Raw genomic sequence first — 628 nt, 5'->3', positions numbered from 1 at the left:
TAACTGAGAGGGAGACAGCAACCATTCCCACCCAACACAACCATAACTCCACCACCTTCAGACCCAACCACTGAGTGAGGGCCACCACTTGATTTTTCCCACTGACCAATGATAGATGGGAGCCAATACCAGCTCTACACACCCTCAACTGCTCTTTATGAACAGCTAACAGATATCTGTGCACACACTCTCATTCCTTATCACACACATCATGAGACAACTGGTGAGTGCTGAAATGCTAAGAACTAGTGAATAGAGGAGCACAGAACCCTGCTCAACACAGATATATCAAGACAAAATAAAAAAAAAAAAATGGGCTAATCACACCAACGTACAACCACAACTTAAATATAAATACAAAAATATCACAATGTCTTGGAGAGAACTGACTATCTCAGTCCAAATTAAAAAAACAAAATAAAGTAGTAGAAACCAGAGACCAGGATAGAAACACAGAAAATATCCCAGAGGATAAAGAAGCTTGGAACTCCCTGATAAGGAATTCAAACGAATTATATTTGGTTACCTTAAACAGATAGAGAGACAGATCAAGGAAATCACTGACAAATTTAATGAAAACAAATACAAAACTCTAGAAAAATTTAGGAAATCAATACAAGAAAAACCT

Source organism: Orycteropus afer, unplaced genomic scaffold (genome assembly GCF_000298275.1).
Source record: "Orycteropus afer afer isolate SDZICR_OR568_19922 unplaced genomic scaffold, OryAfe1.0 scaffold00511, whole genome shotgun sequence".
NCBI lineage: Eukaryota > Metazoa > Chordata > Mammalia > Tubulidentata > Orycteropodidae > Orycteropus > Orycteropus afer.
Note: the sequence above shows the minus strand (reverse complement) of the source record.